Source organism: Mobula birostris, chromosome 2 (genome assembly GCF_030028105.1).
Source record: "Mobula birostris isolate sMobBir1 chromosome 2, sMobBir1.hap1, whole genome shotgun sequence".
NCBI lineage: Eukaryota > Metazoa > Chordata > Chondrichthyes > Myliobatiformes > Myliobatidae > Mobula > Mobula birostris.
The window spans coordinates 185,147,750-185,169,896 of NC_092371.1; positions in this window are offsets into that span (position 1 = coordinate 185,147,750).

Below are 22,147 nucleotides of genomic sequence, written 5' to 3' on the forward strand. Positions count from 1 at the left end.
TATCGATCCTGTGCGTTGTGAACTATTCCCAGAAACTTCAGCCAACTCTGTTCTGCTGTCATCTCCGTCAGTAACATCCTCCAATCCACCTGGGCAGGCATCTCTCTCATGCCTCTGCAATTTGCTTTATTCCATTGTGATATTGTTACATGTGAGTTATGCTTCTTCTTCTCAAATTGCAGTATTAATTCAATCATATCACTGCCTCCTAAGGGTTCCTTTATGTTAATCTCCTTAATAAGATCTGGGTTATTTTACACAATATCCAATCTGAGATAGCTTTTCCCCAAGTAGACTCAAGCACAAGCTGCTCTAAAAAGCTATTTTGTAGTCATTCAGCAAATTCCCTCTCTTGTGATCTGACACTAATCTGATTTTCCCAATCCTCTTGCATATTCCACATCATTTAAACTTGGGATTTCTAGTTAATTGGCCCTAGTGTTGAAGAATCTGGAAGAAATTGAGGACAATGTGAAGACAATAAAAATAATTTTTGTTATTAATTTTCAATCTAATGTAGGATTCGTGTAAATGGATAGTTGATGGTCAATGCAGACTTAATACACTGAAGGTCTGTTTCTGTACTGTATCTCTGAATCAGTGAGTATACAACTCTTTCAAGCTGCAGAAAAACTTCCGGTTCAGTTCCCCTTTAAATATTTTCCCCTTCTTCTTAAACCTATGCCCTCTAGTTTTTGACTGTCTTGCCCTGGGGATGGGGTGAAATCTATAATTATCTGCAAAGTGCTGGAGAAACTCAGCAGGTCAGACAGCGTCTATGGAAATAGAAACATAGAAAATAGGTGCAGGAGTAGGCCATTCGGCCCTTCGAGCCTGCACCGCCATTTATTATGATCATGGCTGATCATCCAACTCAGAACCCCGCCCCAGCCTTCCCTCCATACCCCCTGACCCCCATAGCCACAAGGGCCATATCTAACTCCCTCTTAAATATAGCCAATGAACTGGCCTCAACTGTTTCCTGTGGCAGAGAATTCCACAGATTCACCACCCTCTGTGTGAAGAAGTTTTCCTAATCTCAGTCCTAAGAGGCTTCCCCTCTATCCTCAAACTGTGACCCCTCATTCTGGACTTCCCCAACATCGGGAACAATCTTCCTGCATCTAGCCTGTCCAATCCCTTTAGGATCTTATACGTTTCAATCAGATCCCCCCTCAATCTTCTAAATTCCAACGAGTACAAGCCCAGTTCATCCAGTCTCTCTTCATATGAAAGTCCTGCCATCCCAGGAATCAATCTGGTGAACCTTCTCTGTACTCCCTCTATGACAAGGATGTCTTTCCTCAGATTAGGGGACCAAAACTGCACACAATACTCCAGGTGTGGTCTCACCAAGGCCTTGTACAACTGCAGTAGTACCTCCCTGCTCCTGTACTCAAATCCTCTTGCTATAAATGCCAGCATACCATTCGCCTTTTTCACCGCCTGCTGTACCTGCATGCCCACTTTCAATGACTGGTGTATAATGACACCCAGGTCTCGTTGCACCTCCCCTTTTCTTAATCGGCCACCATTCAGATAATAATCTGTTTTCCTATTTTTGCCACCAAAGTGGATAACTTCACATTTATCCACATTAAATTGCATCTGCCATGAATTTGCCCACTCACCCAACCTATCCAAGTCACCCTGCATCCTCTTAGCATCCTCCTCACAGCTAACACTGCCGCCCAGCTTCGTGTCATCCGCAAACTTGGAGATGCTGCATTTAATTCCCTCATCCAAGTCATTAATATATATTGTAAACAACTGGGGTCCCAGCACTGAGCCTTGCTGTACCCCACTAGTCACCGCCTGCCATTCTGAAAAGGTCCCGTTTATTCCCACTCTTTGCTTCCTGTCTGCTAACCAACTCTCCACCCACACCAATACCTTACCCCCAATACCGTGTGCTTTAAGTTTGCACACTAATCTCCTGTGTGGGACCTTGTCAAAAGCCTTCTGAAAATCCAAATCCACATCCACTGGTTCTCCCCTATCCACTCTACTAGTTACATCCTCAAAAAATTCTATGAGATTCGTCAGACATGACTTTCCTTTCACAAATCCATGCTGACTTTGTCCGATCATTTCACCGCTTTCCAAATGTGCTGTTATCACATCCTTGATAACTGACTCCAGCAGTTTCCCCACCACCGACGTTAGGCTAACTGGTCTATAATTCCCCGGTTTCTCTCTCCCTCCTTTGTTAAAAAGAGGAGTTACATTAGCCACCCTCCAATCCTCAGGAACTAGTCCAGAATCTAACGAGTTTTGAAAAATTATCACTAATGCATCCACTATTTCTTGGGCTACTTCCTTAAGCACTCTGGGATGCAGACCATCTGGCCCTGGGGATTTATCTGCCTTCAATCCCTTCAATTTACCTAACACCACTTCCCTACTAACATGTATTTCGCTCAGTTCCTCCATCTCACTGGACCCTCTGTCCCCTACTATTTCTGGAAGATTATTTATGTCCTCCTTAGTGAAGACAGAACCAAAGTAATTATTCAATTGGTCTGCCATGTCCTTGCTCCCCATAATCAATTCACCTGTTTCTGTCTGCAGGGGACCTACATTTGTTTTTACCAGTCTTTTCCTTTTTACATATCTATAAAAGCTTTTACAGTCCGTTTTTATGTTGCCTGCCAGTTTTCTCTCATAATCTTTTTTCCCCTTCCTAATTAAGCCCTTTGTCCTCCTCTGCTGAACTCTGAATTTCTCCCAGTCCTCAGGTGAGCCACTTTCTCTGGCTAATTTGTATGCTTCTTCTTTGGAATTGATACTACCCCTAATTTCTCTTGTCAGCCACGGGTGCACTACCTTCCTTGATTTATTCTTTTGCCAAACTGGGATGAACATTTGTTGCAGTTCATCCATGCAACCTTTAAATGCTTGCCATTGCATATCCACCGTCAATCCTTTAAGTGTCATTTGCCAGTCTATCTTAGCTAATTCACATCTCATACCTTCAAAGTTACCCCTCTTTAAGTTCAGAACCTTTGTTTCTGAATTAACTATGTCCCTCTCCATCTTAATGAAGAATTCCACCATATTATGGTCACTCAATGAAATGAAGGGTCTCGGCATGAAACATTGACTATTTGTTCATTCCCACGGACACTGCCTGAACTCCTCCAGCATTTTATGTATCTTGTTTTGGATTTCCAGCATCTTCAGAATTTCTTGTGTCTGTAATTATGCTCCTCATTTTTTTATAAACCTCTTTGAGGTCATCCCTCTGCTTCCTGAACTCTAGTTAGAATAGACACACCCTATCCAATATCTTCTGGTAACTAAAGCCCTCCATTTCAGGCAACATCCAGGTGAAACTATTCTGCATTTGCTCAATTGTTATGATGTCCTTCTTATGATGTGGAATCAGAACTGAGCACAATATTCTATGTGTGACCTAAACAATATCTTGTGCAGCTGCACCTTAATGTCACAGCTCTTATACTCAGTTCCTCCATCAAGGTAAGCATGACAAACACCTCCTTTACTACTCTGTCCACATATTTCACTATTTTTGGTGAACTATGATCTTGCACTCTAAGATCACTCTGCACATTAAAACTTGTAAGATCCTACCCATTTACTGTACATGTCCTGGCAGTATTAGGCAACCCAAAATACATTGCCTCATACTTATCACTCTTGTTGAGGCAGAAGGCTACCATATGGTGCTGGATAGGGAGAACAAAAGTGAAGCTGTCCGATAGGGTGGAGATGAGGAGGAATTGAATGATATGGTAGTAGTGCTGTGTAAAAGATTGAGATGATGATTCATAAGTAATGAATAATATGTTGGAAGAAGTTGTAAATAGGAGGAGATGAAAGTAAATCTGAAGATTAGCAAGAATGACTATGAATGCTCGAGCTATAGTCATGGAGCAAGGAAGCAGCCCTTTCACCCCAGCTGGTCCCTGACCGGTAAAATTGTAAGTTGTGGAATAGCTGATTATCTAAACTTGCTAGATCATGATGTCTGCAATATGCCAGAAGAGAAAGAGATGGTTCCTCAGGTTTTTGTTGTAGCAACATTCAAAATATATGTTATTTTGCCCTGGATGAGGGAAGAGTGGGTTGTGATCAGAAGACTGAGAATTGCAAAATATATGACAGATATGGTTAGGAATTCTTAAAGGAAAAACATGCTTGAAGCTGGAGGATAAAAGAAAATATCTTAAACAACCTGTGTAAATGGTTTCATCATCAGAAAGATCTGGATGAAGTTACCATGACTGGAGAACAGTTCTTGGTGAAACTGAAAAATCTGAAGGTAGATAAGTCACTTGGACCAAATCGTGTCACTTCACTCTACAAGAAGGGAGGGAGGCAGAAGAAAGGAAACTATAGGCCAGTTAGTCTGACCTCAGTGGTTGGAAAGATGTTGGAGTTAATTATTAAAGATGAGGTCTCAGGGTACTTGGAGGCACAAGATAAAACAGGCTGTAGACAGCATGGTATCCTCAAGTGAAAAGCTTGCCTAAAAAGATCTGTTGGAATTCTTTGAATAAACAACAAGCAGGATAGACAAAGGAGAATTGGTTTATGTTGTGTACCTAGATATTCAGAGGCCTTTGACAAGGTACCCCACATGAGACTGCATTACAAACTACGAGCCCATGGTATTACAGGAAAGATTCTAGCATGGATAAAGCAATGGCTGATTGGTAGGAGGCAAAGAGTGGGAATAAAGGGAGCCTTTTTTGGCTGGCTGCCAGTGACTAGAGGTGTTCCATAGAGATCTGTGTTGGGACCAATTATTTTTATGCTATATGTCAATGATTTGGATGATGGAATGGATGGCTTTGTCGTAAAGTTTGCAGACAATATGAAAATTGGTGGAGGGGCAGGTAATTTTGAGGAAGTAAGGAGGCTACAGAAGGACACAGACTTGTTAGGAGAATGGGCAAAGAAATGGCAGGTCCAATACAGTGTAGGGAAATGTATGGTCATGCACTTTGGTATAAGAAATGAAAGGATTGACTATTTTCTAAAAAGAGAGAAAATACAAAACACAGACACAGAGGAACTTGGGAGTCCTCGTGCAGGATTCCCTAAAGGTTAATTTACAGTTTGAGTCTGTGGTGAGGAAGACAATTGCAATGTTAGCATTCATTTCAAGAGGACTAGAATATAAAAGCAAAGATATAATGTTAAGACTTTATAAAGCACAGGTGAGGTCTCACTTGGAGTATTGGGAGCTGTTTGGGGTCCTTTATCTTAGAAAGGATGTGCTGAATCTAGAAATCTAGAAATTGTTGCCACGGCAGCAGTGGAGGCCAAGTCATTGGATGCATTTAAGGCAGAGATTGATAGGTATCTGAGTAGCCAGGGCATCAAAGGTTATGGTGAAAAGGCGGGGGAGTGGGACTAAATGGGAGAATGGATCAGCTCATGATAAAATGGTGGATCAGACTCAATGGGCTGAATGGCCGACTTCTACTCCTTTGTCTTATGGTCTTATGTCCTAAGTCTATGTTCCAAATGTCCCGAGTCTACGTTCTGAGTGTCCTGAGTCTATGTTCTACGTGTTCTAAATCTACGTTCTGAGCTTCTCCAGTCTACATTCAAGATTTTTTTCAAGGTTTTCCTGGTTTACAAGGTTTGTTAGGTCTCCCCTGTTATTCAATGTTTCTGAAGCATGTGCAATGCTATATGCAATGTTTTTATGTTATATTCAATGTTCCTGAATTATATGCACAATGTTCCAGAGTCATATGCATTGTTTCAAATTTTCCAGCTCAGTCTTGAGAGCATCATCTCTGTTTTGAATTTACTACAGCCCTGTCTTTAGAGCTTCAAATCTGTCTTGGGTTTTAGCAGCTCGTTTGTACCATCGATGTTCTTTTGCTATAACCTCTTGTTTCCATCTCTACATGGGAGTTTGCCATTCCTCCGTACCTGGGTTCAATCGTGCCAGTGTGACCGTGACAGGTATCAGGAACAAGTTTTGCACTACTCGGTTACAGGGGAAGTGACTGAGGACTGAGAAAGGAGCATGGGGAGGAATGAGCAGACCAAGGAGTCATGGGGGGTGTGGCCTCTACAAAAAGCAGAAATGGGGAGTTGAGATGGGAATATGTGACTGGTGGTGTGATTCCATTGGAGCTGATGGAAATGAGGAAGGATGATATGCTGAATGAATGCTACTGGAAGGCAGTCTATTCCTGTTCTGTCTGGGGAGATGGAAAGTGAGAGCAGACGTTTGAGAAATGGAGGAAATGACAGGATTCCATCAACAATGGTACAGTGAGGAAAGCAAATTACATAAAAGTATGAATTTACATAGCTTGATTTTAAGCCAAGAGACGATGAGTCACTCGAGAAATTGCAGCTTATTTTGAATAAGTGGGAGAAACACTACAAGCTTCTGAACCGTGTAAGTCTGGAAAGCAAAAGAAAAATAGCATTCTATTCAGAATGGCAGCTGTGGAATGCTTGGGAAGTTTAACTGGAGATGTGTGATGAACAAACAGGTATGATTTGGGCATTTGCAGTTTATGATTTTTACTGTTTATGACCGTATGTTTTCATGGGCATGAAATCTTAATAAGTTTTCAAACCATGAGTCCATTTCAGCTGTGAATTGCCAAATGTTCAGCATGGTGAGAGCAGAAGAAAATGTACATAAGGATATGCATACTGTATTATCAATCCTGATGACCCCGTGAAAGTAACAACGAATTTCATTTTATTGGATATGGCAGTGGATTCACTTGAGTTAAGTAGGGACAAGAAGTCTGGGAAGAAAAAGTCTCAGGGACATGACCAGCAATTTTCAAAACTACTCCAGGAATATTAACTGCCTTTACCTCATTGAACAGAAATAGAGGTGGAATTGATATCATTTTGAGGGAACTGCCTTCACAGCATAATCTGGAAGTTAATGCAATCTAGAACCAACCTCCACACTGACAGTGGCATAAAATAGGATGATGGTTATCATTGTACTGCTCTCGGGCTCCTTCCAGGCGATGACTGATCCCTGCCGCAATTCCTGTTAGCTTACTCTTTGGTTTTGCGGCACTGGTGCTTTGACATGTTGGTGATTTCATTAAAATGAATCTCACGATGCCCTATTTGCCCTACTTTATATGGATTTAGAACAGTATCATCAGTCTATCTGCCTAAGTAAGCTAAAGAACATTGTCCCATGATGTTTATTCATTGTAAACGATGATATTTGAACCCAGGACATAATGTAATGCTGCGTTATTTGAAGACCTTTTCACTGTATGTAGAATTCAGTGCATTCCACAAATTCAGTTAGCAATTTCAAAATGCGGTTTATTTAGCAAAAATAATTGTACCTTCAGGAGTTCCTCAGCAGATGTAATACTCAGTGAAAATCTGAAAAAGCAAGCTTTCATTGCGGGACGTAAAACTTGTGTATATATATTTCAAAGTGCTCTGTCGTTGTCTGTGATTAATATCGAATTGAAAATAAAATAGTCACTAAGCTAACACCATTCAGCCCAGCAGGGCATATGATGGACTGCCAAATTAAAAGGAACATTTTCCATTACTGGCACTATTAAGATCTATTCTGGAGCAAAGCTAGCCAGCACTGCTGTTAACTGACTGCCCTCAATTTTCCACTGTAAGATCATTCAAGTAATTACTTTTAGCTGCCGACCCAACTTCAGCCTTGTGCAGGGAATGAGGCGAAGCGGAATTCTGATCAATGAAATTGCATGCACTGATACTGGTAAGTGGTTATATACAAAGACCCATATTAATCTTTGTCAACCTGCAAAAGGAATTTTCTGTATGCTTTATCTCGGGTAATACAGCGGGGAGTGAGAAGTCTTGAGGCATAACCAATGTGAAAGGAGACCCAATATTAGGGGAAACAAATTCTATGAGCAAGTTGCACGTGCTTGTCCATATGGTTCCTTGGAGCCCATCTGAAAAGAGCAATAGAAGGAAGCAGGCATTATCCCAAATGTATTGATATATCCTAAGTCATGTTTACTTGAAAATAAATGAAAGGTTGGTGTTATTAGAAACTTGATTCCGCAGTCAAGTGGAGTATGTTTGCAAGCATTTGAAAATATGGAAAAACACACCTTATAGTCCATGCATACTCTCCTGTGCAAATATGATATTGAATTTTTAACAGTAAATCAATAAATTATTGAAAGCTGCAGGGGATGACAGGGAGACATCCCTGCCACTGCTCCACCTCCGGGAGATGTATCAGGGTTAAGGGAGCGAAACAACAATGAATAGTCGTCCCTGGCTGATGATCCTGCAGCTGACCTTCGGGCACTGTTGGAGGTGCGGCAGGCAACAATACCAAGCAGGAAACGTCTTCCTGTAGATCTCATTGAACTAGGTCCGCTGTATTCTCTGGTTGAGATATGGAGAGAGGTGGACGTTGGTAGACTAGATAGAAACCCAGGCCATATGCAACTCTTAGATGCCCAACCATGTATATTCTATTTTAGTAACTAAAACTGCCAAAGCTCATGTAAGCCATGACAAATATAGAGCAGTATTGATCCACTGAGATGATATTTGGCCCAGCCAGAAATAGGTCAGGATTTTGTCTGAAAGAATGAACTGGTTCACCATTTAGTGCATGACCTGGCAACCTCCTCTACAAGAGAAAATAAAGTCACCTTGACAGCTGACCTGTGACCTGTCTAAATGTATCCACTAAAAGTATGTATGTATTTATTCACATTCACACTAATGACACCAGCATTCCTAATACTTTCAGCTGCAGAGATTAAGAAAGTATTCTGTATCTTTCATCCCATTCATGCAAGCCTGCTGACCTCCTAATGCTGTCCAAGCAGATATCAAGTAATTCTTTCCTGTTGCACATGTATGCAGTCCCTCTAGGTGCAGAGTCCCAGCCACATTCCAGCATACTTCTGTCTTTTTACTGAGAGTGTCTTCTGTCACTCTTGCTCAGGTGTGGAACATCTCGAGGTGTAATTCAACTACCATACCTGGAGGCAATCTATATCTCTCAATGCTTGCAGTGTGCTCATAACATAATTGAAGTCCAATCCCATCCCAGACATTGTCTATTCTATCTCCTGCCATATGGGAGCAGATTCAGAAACATCTTTGCCAAGACAACAAGACTGAAAATAGCTTCTTCCCGAGGGCTGTAGTACACCCCAGCTTGTAAATGGCTTTTGAGTGTTATGGACTATCAAAATCACTTGATGCATGTGAATATGGGATTTTTAAAAATTAAGCTGTACCACATGCATTGTAAATATGTGTTTTGCATGGACTGGATTGGAATGCAATCTCATTGCCTTGAATGCAATTCAAATTCCCTGCCCTGTGCTTCCAGTAGAAACTTTGCCCTTTTTAAAGTTTTTTATCAGAAACCTAGGCATGATTTTTGATCCATTTGGAAGTTGAAATCAGTTGGGAAGCAGGTAACAAATCATCTTGATGCACTACTGTGCCAGAATTCTACAGAGAGGAAATTAAGAATCTGGTGGCATGGTGCAAAGACAATAACCTATCCCTCAACATCAGCAAGTGGAAGGAATTGGTTGTTGACTTCAGAAGGAGTAGCGGACCACAGGGCCCAATTTACATCGGTGGTGCGCAAGTGGATCAGGTCAAAAGCTTTAAGTTCCTTGGGGTCAATATCACAAATGACCTGACTTGGTCCAACCAGGCAGAGTTCACTGCCAAGAAGGCCCACCAGCGCCTTTACTTCCTGAGAAAACTAAAGAAATTTGGCCTGTCCCCAAAAACCCTCACTAATTTTTATAGATGCACCGTAGAAAGTATTCTTCTAGGGTGCATCACAAACTGGTATGGAAGTTGTCCTGTCCAAGACTGAAAGAAGCTGCAGAAGATCGTGAACACGGCGCAGCACATCGCACAAGCCAATCTTCCGTCCTTGGACTCACTTTACACTGCACACTGTCGGAGCAGTGCAGACAGGATAATCAAGGACACGACCCACTCAGCCAACACACTTTTCGTCCCTCTTCCCTCTGGGAGAAGGCTGAGGAGCTTGAAGACTTGGATGGCCAGATTTGGGAACAGCTTCTTTCCAACTGTGATAAGACTGCTGAACGGATCCTGACCCAGATCTGGGCCTCCAAATATCCGGACCTGCCTCTCGGTTTTTTTTGCACTACCTTATTTTCCATTTTTCTATTTTCTATTTATGATTTATAAATGATTTATATTTACTAATTTTTACTATTTTTAATATTTGTAATCCAGGGAGCAGAAAGCGCAGATTCAAATATCGCTGTGATGATTGTACGTTCTAGTATCAATTGTTTGGCGACAATAAAGTATAAAGTATGAAGTGTAAAGTGTGAAGTATGTAAGTGTAAAGTATGCTTCTGGTCCTTATCTAAAGCAGCTCTATCAAAGCTCCTGTTTGCATTTCTTTCACTATTGGCTTGAACATATTTTACAAAGAATTTCAGTGTTAGAGGTGATTACCATAGAAGATCAAAGTGTTGTTAAGGAGGCTTATGACGTGTTGGCATTCATCAACTGTGGGATTGAGTTCAAGAGCCGTGAGGTAATGTTACAGATATATAAGACCTTGGTCAGACCCCACTTGGAGTACTGTGTTCATTTCGGGTCACCTCACTACAGGAAAGATGTGGATACTACAGAGAGAGTGCAGAGGAGATTTACAAGGCTGTTGCCTGGATTGGAGGGCGTACCTTATGAGAATAGGCTGAGTGAACTTGGCCTTTTCTCCTTGGAGCGATGGATGATGAGAGGTGACCTGATACGAGGTGTATAAGATGATGAGGGGCATTGATCATGTGGACAGCCAGAGACTTTTTTCCCAGGGCTGAAATGGCTAACATGGGGAGCATAGTTTTAAGGTGCTTGGAGGTAGGTACTGAGGGGATGTTAGGGGTAAGTTTTTCACGCAGAGAGTGGAGGGTGCATGGAATGCACTGTCGGCAGTTGTGGTGAACGCAGATACAATAGGATCTTTTAATAGACTCTTAGGTACATGGAGCTTAGAAAAATAGAGGGCTTTGCGCGAGGGAAATTTTAGGCTGCCTCTAGAGTAGGTTATATGGTCAGCATAACATTATGGGTTGAAGGGCCTGTAATGTGCTGTAAATTTTTATGTTCTGTGTTCTGTCAGTTGACCTCCATGCAAGTATCTTCAAGACAACCTGGAAGTGAAAAGTCACTCCCACAAACTCACAGCACATCTGCCACTCTAAGAATATAATAACTTAAGAAATGAAAGCAAAAGTAGGCCACATCAGCTATATTATTTCATAATCATGGCTGATGCTCTACCTCTATGACTTTCCTGTACAAACCCGATATCCCTTGATTTCCGTGATATATAAATGTGTTGAATGTACTCTGAAGCTGTGCCTCTACATTCCCCTTGGACAGCATTAGCAATAGCAGTTTAATTCGTCATTCATCGCATTGATCATTGTCAGTCCCTGCAAATTTCCTCAAGTTACAATGTGAGTAAGCTTTAAAAGACTTAACCACCAATGAAGTGCTTTAAGATGTCTTGAGGTTATGAACAAGATCGGATAATTGAAGCTTTCCTTTCTTTCTCTTTACTTGTAGAACCTGTTTCTCCTGAAGTTGAGATTTGACCAGGCCATTTCAACTTAAGTAGCCTGTCACAATGTAAAATCAACTTCTGCTTCATAGTTACAGTGTCTGTAATCTGCAACTTGAGGAAATTTGCAGAGACTGACAATGATCAATGCGATGAATGACAAATTAAACTGCTATTGCTAATGCTGGCTAAGGGATAGCTATTGACTCAGGCAACAGATGAACTTTAGAATTCTCTTTGAAAATTGTCATGGAATCTTGCTGTATGAAGCCCAGTGTCAGGACTTGCATGATTTCAACCAGAAACATTGACAATTCCTTTCCTCCCACAGATATTGCTTGACCAGCTGAATTCTTCCAGCACATTATTTGTTGGTCTTGCTGGCTACTGCTGTTCAACAAATTAAAGAGGAATAAACCTTGAACTTCCATGCATATGCCTTCAAACATTGAAATGTTGAACTGTCCAAATTTATTGAGGATTGTTGGAAAATACAATGAGGTGTTGTTCACAAGGATGATCCTACATATGAGGACTGTTTGGCAGCTTTGGGCCTGTACTCACTGGAATTTAAAAGAATACCTGGGGATCTCATTGACAAGGACTAGATAGGGTGGATGTGGAGAGGTTGGTTTACACCAGAGAAAACTGCTTTCAATCTTTTTTGTTCTTAGTTTCTGACATGTCAAATTCCATAAAAAAAGCTTCAAAGTTTTCCCAATTACATGATATGCACTAATCATACAATTATCTTTCTTTTGAAAGCGTCCTTGAAAGTTTTTGTTTGAAGATCATAGCCTCTCCCAAGAGCTGTATTTAGACTTGGTACCTCTGCCCAGAGATGTATATTTGAGAGGTGAATTTCGATTATTAGCTTTGCTAAGAAAGAAAAGAATAAAAATATTAGTATTTTAATGCACCAGAAGTTGAATTCTTTAAATTCTATTACTTTTGGAACTACATTAAGCTAAGAGCAAATATGTGTGAATGTATGGCATCTACTTTAATTTATTTTAATTAGACTTCAATGTCTTTCTAGAGAAAATGAAACAAGCCGTTCTCAACCCAATAGTCTGAAAGGGACATTATTATGAGATATCATTAAATGATTTAGTTGACCTTAAGTGATTTTTGCAGCAACAAGGAGCAAGATCCATGGCCTTCCAGATGTTGCTTAAGGAAACAAAATTCATCTTTGATCAGTGCCAATGTTAGAAAATCCAATACTTTAAAGGACTTTACAGTTCGATTTAACTGTGGGTGTATGTCCTAATTAATGCCACCACACTGCAAGAGCTTTACAAATGCATACCCTCACAAGCGTACACTTTAAGAAGAGTCCCTAGTAGGGAGGTAATTTGAAGAATCCCATGTCCCATTTGGCCCGTATCAGTTCTATGTAAGTTCTCTATAAGTTGGAATTTCTGCAATGAGAGATTTGCAGTCACCAGAATGGTATCTCTGCGTTACACATTGATAAACTCATAAATATCAGCGTTATAAACTTGGTGACATAGTGTGTAGAGCCAGGCATCAAACTGGATCTGAACTCACATTTAGAATGTAGCTCAGGCCCAGGTGGCTTGCTTGGTCCCAGGTTCATCTGGACATTTGATCAAAAAGTCCAACTTCAGGCAGGCAATGGAGACCTAGGCAGACATTGGGAAATGGCTGGAATCGGTGGTAAAGAGCTGAGTTTTACTTTCACTCACTGGCCTCCAATACACTTCTGCCCTCCCTATATATTTCTCCAGACTTTTGGGGGGATTTCAGAGAATGTTGATGTGCTAATAGCCAAATTGCAAACCCGAGGAACAGATTTCACCTGCTCATGAGAAGTCTGCTTCTTAGTCAAACATCAATGTTTGCTCACAACTTGAGTATTCTCATGCATATACTCACACTTGTGCCCTGTACATCAATACATGGTGACACACAACAGGTGCATCTCTTACAGCATGAGTTTCACAGTCAATGTATGAGATTTGGCTGCCTATTATTTCTTAGTGCTGAAATTTTAATTTTCATCATATGGGGAGAGAAAGATATAAATGCAAAGAAGTGTCAAGCAGTATATCCCCTCATTCTCATTTATATAAGAACATTTTGAATTTTTGAAGCATCTCCTCCTTTGCGAAAACAAGTAAGAAAAATATTCATTTGTTTGATATGTTAACAATGATTTTTTTTTCGCAAGTGTTGGCCGAGTTGTGGAAAGTTTGTGTGTTGGAGATGAGCAGGATGATGATGAGTTTGAAGAAACACAAGTAAGGGAGCTGGTAAGTCATAAATACAAGTGATCCTGTAGAAGCTGGGAACCTTCAACGTAACACTGAAAGTGCTGGAGAAACTCAGAAATTTATGGAGGGGAATAAACAGTAACATTTTGGGTTAAAACCCTTTATTACGAAAGAGGGCATGTTGATAAGGGAAAGTGAGAGAGAGAGAAAGTGCTTAGTGTACAAGGAAACTTCAATCATTGAAGGACACACTTTCATTCAATCTTCATAGTATAAAACTGAAAAGAAAAACATAGGCCAGAATAAAAGAACAAAGAAGTAAACTGATGTGAGAGAAAAAGACAAATGAATAAAGGAAACCTGAAAAGAAAGCAACTGAAATGACAGTGTTAATATTCTCTAGATTGTCACAGGTAGGTAGGATGGTGAAGAAAGAATTTAGCATGCTGATCTTTGTTAAAGGAAATCAAAAGCTGGCGGACATAAGCTTAAGTTGAAAGGAGACAGGTATAAAAAGGATTCCGGGGGCAACTTCATCACACAGAGGTTGGTATGCATATGAAATGAATTGTCATGGTGATTATCAAAGGAGCCAGAAGTGTCCTGGAAAGTTTTGTTTCATACAGCAAAGGATTAGGGCCTGGAATGTACTGCTAAGGGATAGAAGTGGAGATGAATTCAATTGTAATATTCAAAAGGGAGCCAAGTAGATATCTGAATGGAAAGAATTGGCAAGGGAGTGAAAGGATGATTGTGAGGATCTGAATGAATTACCTGCACAAAGCCAGAGAACCGACTAGACTCCACCTCTGCAGTTATCACTTTGTGATTCTGTAACCTGTCAGGTTTTTAGATTATCCAAGTCAATTTCAGTACCATTTACAATACAATTTCTATGTTTATTGTATATAAGTAGAACAATATCTAACCATTAAGAAATATTAAATACTTACATTTGTTTTCAATTGACTAAGCATTCACATTTCACTTTGTAAAAAGACATTCCAACAATTTTACAGTTTAGTTTGTGAATCAGAAAACATTCAGCAGATTGTTTAAAAAGAACAGTTGAATTTTATCCAAGGCTTAAACAGCAAGCTCCTTGTGATGTTCTAATTACTTCAGCCTCAGGTGCTTCCTTTGGCTCACACAATGGAACAGTTGATGTTGATTCATTATTATCCTGTAGGTGTGGTCATTACACTAGAAGAATCTTATGTTGGAGACTCAATGAAAATGCCTAAAAAATCTTCATCCAAAAATATCTTATCCAGTCTGTCTATCACAGTGTGTATACACAACACATACAAAATGCTGGAGGATCTCAGCAGGGCAGCCAGCATCTATGGAAAAGAGTGCAGATGACATTTTGGGCTGAGACTCTTCAGCAGGACTATCTGTCTACGTTTGGGTGACATGGTAGTGTAGCAGTTTGTGTAACACAGCTAGAGTGCCATCAATTCTACAACTATCTGAAAGGAGTTTGTACATTTTCCCTGTCACTGCATGGGGTTTCTCCAGGTGACTTGGCTTCCTCCCATGTTTGAAAGACGTATGGATTAGATCGTAATTTTATTGATCATACATGTGGAATTGGGTGGCATGTGCTCTTTAGGTGGAAGGACCCGTTACCATGCAGTATCACTAAATAAATTAAAATATAGGTAAGAACATTAATAGAGCTTCAAGAACATCTTGTTTAGTTATCCTTTAGAAATTCAAATATCACCTCTTCTAATATGAAGCGTTTGTCATATGAGGAGTGTTTGATAGCTCTGGACCTGTATTCACTAGAATTCAGAAGAATGAGGGGTGACCTCGTTGAAATCTATCAAATGTTGAAAGGCCGTGATAGAATGAATGTGGAGAGGATAATTCCTATCATAACAGAGTCTAAGACTAGAGGACACAGTCTCAGAAAAGGGGGATATCCTTTTAGAACAGAAATGAGGAGGAATCTCTTTACCAGAGACTGGTGAATCTGTGGAATTCTTTGCCGCAGGCAGCTGTGGAGGCCAAGTCTTTATGTATATTTAAGGCAGAGATTGATAGATTCTTGAATGGTCAGGAAATGAAGGGATATGGAGAGAAGGCAGGATATTGTGGCTGAGAGGAAAATTGGATCAGTTATGTTGTAAACATTGTATCATTTCTTAATGCATGCATTACTAAATGACAATAAAAGAGGACTGCGTGTCTTCATAATCTAATAGTGGAGCAGACCTGATGGGTCAAATGGCCTAATTCTGCTACTGTATCTTAAAGTCTTTTGGTCTTATAGTCTAAATATTTCTTCCATTTTGCCAAGTTAGTTATCCCCCACTCAAATGGAACATGGATAAAGAGGTCACTTCATTCATAAACTGGTAAATCAAATGGTTTTTACCAGTGAATATGGTAATCCAGGTCAGGTGTTGGACCACATCATCACATTCTTCCCTTATATGGGTTCAATGGAAATACCATTAAGAAAAGTTTAATAGGTCAGTTTGTATGTCTATCCTTTTCCTTCTCTCTCTTTCACTCCATTCCACTATCAAGTTGTTCAAAGTCAGTAGCACTGATTCTGAAAACAGACCAAAGATGGAGGGAGGAGAAGATGGCGACGCGACGCAGCGCGCATGGCCTCTCCGTTGAAATGATATCGTATTTGTTAAATAGAACAATCCTGATTTGATGGAGACGGACGTGAGAAGCACAGGGGAACATCTGGAGAAACTTCTGAAATGCCTGGTTCGCTGCCGCTGATACTGTGCAATCGAGAATCTCTGGAGGGAAAGGTCCCAAATCCTCGGCTTTGCCTGTTGCTGGCAGCCGGGGCTGGGGTCGAAGCGCTCAGCAGAGGTGGTGCTCGGTGTCGGAGGGCTGCTTGGAGGCTCAGAGTTTTCGACAGACTGAGAGTTGGACTGTGGTCGGGTGCTTCCAGGATGCTGCATTAGCAAGTTTGCGGCGCTGGAAGCTCATGGCAGGGAGAGTTTTCTTCCTTCTACCTTCTGTGTGAGAGGTTGGGGCTTTCGAGACACTTTGAGACTTCTTTTACCGTGCCCATGGTCTGTTCTTCTATCAAATTATGGTATTGCTTGCACTGTTGTAATGATATGTTATAATTATGGGTTTTTTGTCAGTTTTTCAGTCTTGGTCTGTCTTGTGTTTCTGTGATATCACACTGGAGGAATATTGTATCATTTCTTAATGCATGCATTACTAAATGACAATAAAAGAGTACTGCATGTCCTCTATCTAAAAAAAATCTAAATTTGTTATTCCATCGAAATTCCATTGAAAATTTTCTGGTGTAAGGGTACAAAAAGTGTATAAAAAGAAAGGCACAGATTCATTTGGTTTACCTTGTGAAACTGTCTGGATGAAAGATACAATGATACTATCAAAATGTTGATGTCAATTTTGAATGAAACATAACCAAAGATCATACCTTTACAACTATTTTTCAATCTACTCAAGAACTCATAACCATTGATGTGTAGTCTCACATGCACTTCTCACTGCCCACGTGGAGTGCGGCCAACAGTCATTCAGCTCTTCAGCAAATATAAGGCAGAAGTAATATTTTCCAAGTATCCACTCAGGCAGAACAAAATTTATCATGTAACGGTTTTATTAAGAAGCTGTCCAGGCTCCCTTACATATCTAGGAGGTTAGTTCAGATTGATCACGTGCATCATGCACAATAGTATGCTATTGTTTAAAATGATACCATTACTATATATTCAATCCATTGTTAAGCCTTAGATGGTGACTCAGAGGAGTAATTGCACAGTTAAACAATAACAAAGCAAAATTTGTTCAAGTTTAGCTCTGCTAGTAAGAACTATTTACTAACCTTCTTAATATGGAGGCATTCTTTCACTGAGCTCTAAAGTCATCTCCTGAATCTCAGACACCTTCATCCCTCATCCTTCATTTGTGATTTGACAATGGGAAATAGAGGCTTCATGGAAGTCACCTCATAAGGTCATGGATTCTGGTCAAAGCCAACACGACGAGAGTGACAATGTGGACACAGAGACATGAAAGACCATCTGGCAAAGCCCAAAAAAATGAGGCAATGGAGAGCAGTGCCTTCCTGATAAAATAAGAGCATAAGAAATAGGGTCAGGAGTAGAACACTCACATCCCTGCTGATCTGCTCAATCCTCAGCACCTTTACTATACCAGTTCCCCATGGTCTTCAATTCCCTGATCTTTCAACAATTTTTTCTACTTCCTCTTTGAATACGCCTTATGCTATTGCCCCACAATTCCCCAGGCTAGAGAATTCCAAAGATTTGCTACACTCTGTAGAAGAAATTCCAACAGACCTCTGTTTTAAATTACTTCCCTCTAATTTTATGACTATATCCACTCCTTTGACTATTGCAAACATCTTGACATTTACCTTGTCAAGCTCCCACGGGATCGCCTATGTTGAAATAGAATCACCCCTAATTTTACTAATCTCTGAAGAATATTGATCCATTTCTTTATTCAATCATGAGAAATCTACCTCTCATCCCAAGAATTATCTTTGTGTATCTCTTCTGGAGATGCAAGTGTATCCTTTATATTCCTGCTTAAGTTGCAAAATACTCCTGGCGTGACCCCACCAGTGCTTTGTACAAGTATAATAATATCTTTCTATTCGAGCCAATATGCCATTTGACTTCTTCACCATTTTTTGCACTTGCTGCTGACATTATTTTGTGATTCTTGCAAAGGAACACTTAGATTCCTCTTGCACTTCACTCATATGCAATATTTCTCCATACAGATAACAGCTTCAAGCTGTGGTGTTACCTGTTTACAGAAGCCCAGGGAAGAGCCTTTGGTGTTGGTGCCCAGAAGTGGTATGGTGTAGAGTCCATGCTGGTGTCGGTGCTGCCCTCCAGTGTTCGTTCGGTGGAAGACAGGCTGGATTGCGTACGTCGGCAGACAGCTGCGGGCTTGCTGTTGCTGACAACATTTATGGTCTCAAGGGCTTAGGCCATATTATTTTTCTGTGAGACTGTATGTCTACTGCAATCTTACATGTGCTATGTGCCTTGAGCTATGTTTGACTGTTGATACTGTATTTTGCTCCTTGGCCTCGGAGGAATACTGTTTCGCTTGTCTGTAATCACAGATATTTATGTAAGGTTGAATGATAATTGAACTTGTACTTGAAATAACCTCACCGCAATATGCATTCACACCTTTTTTCAAATGTACTGCAATATGCATTCCACCTTTTTCATGTGATAAGCAATCTTTAATACTCATACCCATGTCTAAGAAGAGCAGGATGAGCTGTCTCAGCAACTATTGTCCAGTTATTGTGATGAAGTGCTTTGAGAGGTGAGCAGAATCAAACCTGGACAAAAACCTTTACAAGTTGCAATTTGCATATCGCCACAATAGGCTTACAATGGATGCAATCTCACTTATTCTCCACTTGGCCTTGGATTACCTAGGTAATGGCAATAACTACATCAGGCTGCTGTTTATTGAGTACAGTTTAGTGTTCAATGCCATTATACCATCAGTACTAATCAACAAGCTCCAAAATCTGGGCCTCCATACCTACCACTGCAACTCAATCCTTGACTTCCTCATCGGGAAGACCACAGTCAGAAATAATATGCTCTGGCTGACAGTCAACACTGGAGCACCTCAAAAACAAGTGCTTGGCCCTCTGCTCTGTTCTCTCTACACACACAATTATGTGACTAGCCACAACTCAAACAACATCTATAAATTTGTGGGTGATACAACTATTGTTGGCAGATTGTCAGATGGAGATGACAGGCATGCAGGACTGAGGTAGAGCTGCTAAATGAGTGATGTCAAAGCAACAATCCTGCACCCAACATCAGTAAGATGAAGGAATTGATTGAGAACTTCAGGAAGGACAAGTCTAGTAAACATACTAGAGGGATCAAAAGTGGAAAGGGTGAACAGTTTTAAGTTCCTAGGTGTCAACATCTCTGAAGATCTAGCCTGGGCCTAACATTTTGATACAATTACAAAGAAGACATGACAGCAGCTATTTTATTAGGAGTTTGAGGAAAGTTGATATTTCACCAAAGACTCTAACAAATTTATATAGATGTACCGTGGATAACACTTTCTGATATGAAGGGGCCATTGAACAAGATTGGAAAAAGCTGCAGAAAGTTGCAAATTCAGACAGCTCCATCATGGGTACTGGTCTACTCAGCATCTAGGACTTCTTCAAAAAGAGATGCCTCAAAAAGGCTGCATCAGTCATTAAAGACACCCATCACCCATGACAGCTACCATCAACGAGGAGGTACAGGAGCTTGAAGACACACGCTCAACATTTTAGGAACAGCTTCTTCTCAACCAGCAGCAGATTTCTGAATCGCAATGAACCTATGTACAATACTTTGTCATTTTTTATATATATCCCCAAGTTGCTTGGATCTACAAGATACAGCTAATCTGATCAGTCAGCCGTCAACTCAAAGATCAGAGAGCAAGTGGTATAGGCACTGCATAGTCTAACCATTATCCTGATGAAAATTCAAATTAATTTTCAGCAATAACACCCCATACAACGATGATAAATGTTCACTGATGTTAGTGACAAAATACAAGAACAGGATGACCGGCTGCCTGTAGTTCTGATCCATCCTTCTGAAGAATCCTTCCACATTCCAGAAAGCATGAGATAAGGGTTATATTACCACACCTAAGGCTCATGATTCTAACTTTCAGCAAAGATCTCTAATCATCAGGCTCTACCTGAATGCAACACCAAGACATGTATAAGAATAGCATACATACAAAGAAGCACTTAATCTTCTTTCCAACTGTGATAAGACTGCTGAACGGATCCTGACCCGGATCTGGGTCGTACCCTCCAAATATCCGGACCTGCCTCTCAGTTTTTTTGCACTACCTTATTCCCATTTTTCTATTTTCTATTTATGATTTATAATTTAAATTTTTAATATTTACTAATTTTAACTATTTTTAATATCTTTAATATTTAATTTTTGTAATCCAGGGAGTGTGAAGCACAGAATTAAATATCGCTGTGATGATTATACGTTCTAGTACCATTTGTTTGGCAACAATAAAGTATAAAGTAATCTAATTAGATGCTCTTTCAAGATATTTTATAGCAAGAAGCCCAGGTTTTTAAAAGGAATATCTTTTTGTGTACGTGTTTAGCTGTGCATTTGTGTCAGGCTGCAAAAAAAAAATTGTATACTTCCTCGCTGAATCATCAGGCTGAATCTTCTCTCCTTCATTAAGTCAGAAATGGGAACGTTTGCTGATGACTGCCGCGTTGAGTTGCATTCAATATTCTCCAGATAATGATGCAGAATATTCCTTCATGCAACAAAACCAAAATGAAATCCAACTTTGAGCTGATATTTAGCAAGTAACAAGTGCTAGCAATGAACTTCCACAAAGGAGAGGTTCAATCATCAGTGATATGAGCATCACAGAATCCAATACTTTGGATACTTTGGCAAGGCCATTGCACCGCGGAATAGCTGCCATTGCAGGTCAGAGAATTTTGCTAAAGGGTTCAACCAATGGCCTCCCAAAATTGTTCCATAGCTATTGACCCCAGTCTAGAATGAGATGGATGATTCTCCATCTTAGGTTCAGAACAGCAGCAACAACCAGACCAAAGTAATCCATTTAACTGTCTTTTCATCTGCCTCTGTAAGCATGACCGTGCACCATTATCAGTGTTAGATAGCTGCAGGGTATACTAACTACAGTGTTTCCAGTCTGTATCATCTTGTAGATGAATTGCACCAAACTACATTGGCTCACCTCCGCCATCACTCTTACGAATAAAGACAAAATCACTTGCTTTATGAGCACTCCATAGTTTCAATATTTCCCTCTAATTACACTTTGTCCCAGTTTTGATATATCAGAATCAGAATTAACCTCACTGGCATATATCCTGAAATTTGTTAACTTAGTGGCAGCAGTACAATGCAATACATGATGAGTATAGAAAAAAATAATTCCTGAGTGTGTGCCTTCAGGCTTCCTTACCTCCTTCCTGATGGTAACAACGAGAAGAGGGCATGGCCTGGGTGATGAGGTTCCTTTATAATGGACACCACCTCTCTGAGACACTGCTCCTTGAAGATGTCTTGGATACTACGGAGGCTAGTACCCATGATAGGGCTGACTAATTTTACAACCTTCTGTAGCTTCTTACAATCCTGTGCAGTAGCTCCCCTCCCACTCCCCATACCAGACAGTGATGCAGCCTGTCAGAATGCTCTCCGTGGTATACCTGTAGATGTTTTTGAATGCTTCAATTGACAAACCAAATCTCCTCAAACTCCTAATGAAATATAGCTGCTGC